Source organism: Myotis davidii, unplaced genomic scaffold, assembly GCF_000327345.1.
Source record: "Myotis davidii unplaced genomic scaffold, ASM32734v1 scaffold2757, whole genome shotgun sequence".
Classification (NCBI taxonomy): Eukaryota; Metazoa; Chordata; class Mammalia; order Chiroptera; family Vespertilionidae; genus Myotis; species Myotis davidii.
This window is the reverse complement of record NW_006288451.1, coordinates 62,138-63,715: the sequence shown is the minus strand read 5'-3', so window position 1 is coordinate 63,715 and position 1,578 is coordinate 62,138. Positions and strand designations below refer to the sequence as shown.

At 46.6% G+C, this 1,578-nt stretch overlaps 1 long non-coding RNA gene across 1 annotated transcript; it reads left to right on the top strand.

Moving 5' to 3' along the window:
• Positions 1 to 6: 6 nt before the first annotated feature.
• Positions 7 to 1,378, top strand: LOC102759652. The gene is made up of 4 exons (XR_435488.2): positions 7 to 124; positions 477 to 588; positions 765 to 861; positions 953 to 1,378. It is a non-coding gene; the product is annotated as an uncharacterized LOC102759652 (long non-coding RNA).
• The last annotated feature ends 200 nt before the right edge of the window (positions 1,379 to 1,578 follow it).

The following is a 1,578-nucleotide window of genomic DNA, read 5'->3' as shown; positions in this document are numbered from 1 at the left end:
TGCTTTTAAGAGATCAAGACAGCATGAGACTTACTAATGCAGCACAGAGCTGTACCATGTGAGGAGGAGGAAGGAGGAGAATCGATTACCCAAGGAGAGAAGAAGGGAGACGACGAGACTGCAGGTATGTGCCAAACAGTAGTATTGGTGTTGACGGGGCAAGAGTATTCGTTGCAGCTATTGAAAGGGTGGGAGTAATTAGAGGTTGGACTATTTTTTTATTGTAGTTGAGTGTCAGAAGGATTTCAAGTAGGCCTTTATGAATTTACATTCAGAATTTGCACAAGAGCATTCAATATTCTCTACATTTGTGCTAAAAGTGCTTGGGAGAGGTGAGAGAGTGAAGAATAGTTAGTCTGTTCAGTCATATATGTTGGTTAGCCCCATTCAACATCCCTGACCATCACAAATTTATTCTACTTTGTGTCCTGCTATCTAATTTGTATCTAAACTTGGCTCTGTTGTCCACTTTGCAGGAGTGAAAAGGAGGAAAGGAAAGTGAATTTGTGACAAGTGAGGACAACCAACATCAGGAGCCTTTGTCTTTCAACGGATCACCTTGTTCCCTGAGGCTCAACTGAAACACCGGTAAGAGGTTCTGGACCAGAGTGCTGTTTGAGGATGAGGCTCTAGCTGGGCTTAGAAAAACCTTGGGCACCTGGGGGTTTCCAGCCCTGCTGAGAATTAGGGAGCAGATAGCTCAAAAGGTCATGTTACCGAAGAGGAGGTGTGCGCCTTGGCTGACAGTGTTTCTCTCCCCTCAGGAGATGATGGTTCCCGAGGATGGCACCACCGCCTCGAGTCCTCACGCAGCGTGCCCCACATCCATCCCTGGCCCAGGAGCGTCCTGGAGACATGCATGTAAGACACACTGTGGATCACAGTTTGAACTGCCCTGTGATGCGATGTCACTGAAGTTCTAACCTGGTCCCCTTTCCTCCCGTGGCCCCAGGGGATGCCGGAAGAGACTTGGTTCTGCCACCATCTGAAACACCCGCCAGCCAGGCTCCAGAGCGGCCCTGAGGTGCCCCTTGGGCGTGGCCATGGACACTCCCTGCCAGCCTGACAGGAGTGAGCGCTCGTGTCCAAGGTGACCCAGCGGGTGATGGCGAGAACTGTAAGCAGCATGTTGACTGTTGTCCTTGTTGCTGTGGGACTGGCACCAGGAGATGGAAAGCTGGAGACCTTAACCCCGAAGCCCTGGATGTGCCGTTGCGCGGCCTCCTCCAGGGCTCCCCTATATTCCTATTTTACTTATAATCGTAGCGTAGATTTAAAATGTATTCATTAAAAGTAGTCTTTTTTTTTTTAGATTTTAGGCAACATAGAACTTTGTTAAGTATGTAGTTATTACTTTATGTACTTGTTTCCCTTTTAATTTTACACCCTCCTCCCCATGTCATCTAATGTTTTTTTTTTTATTTTTCAATTAGATTACATTCAATATTAGTTTGTAGTTTCAGGTATACTGAAAAGTAAAGTGTCCCCTCAATGTTTCGGTACCCACCAGGCCCCTTATATAAGGATCACAGTACAACTGACTGTACTCCCTACCTATCATCTACTAATAGAGTTAGT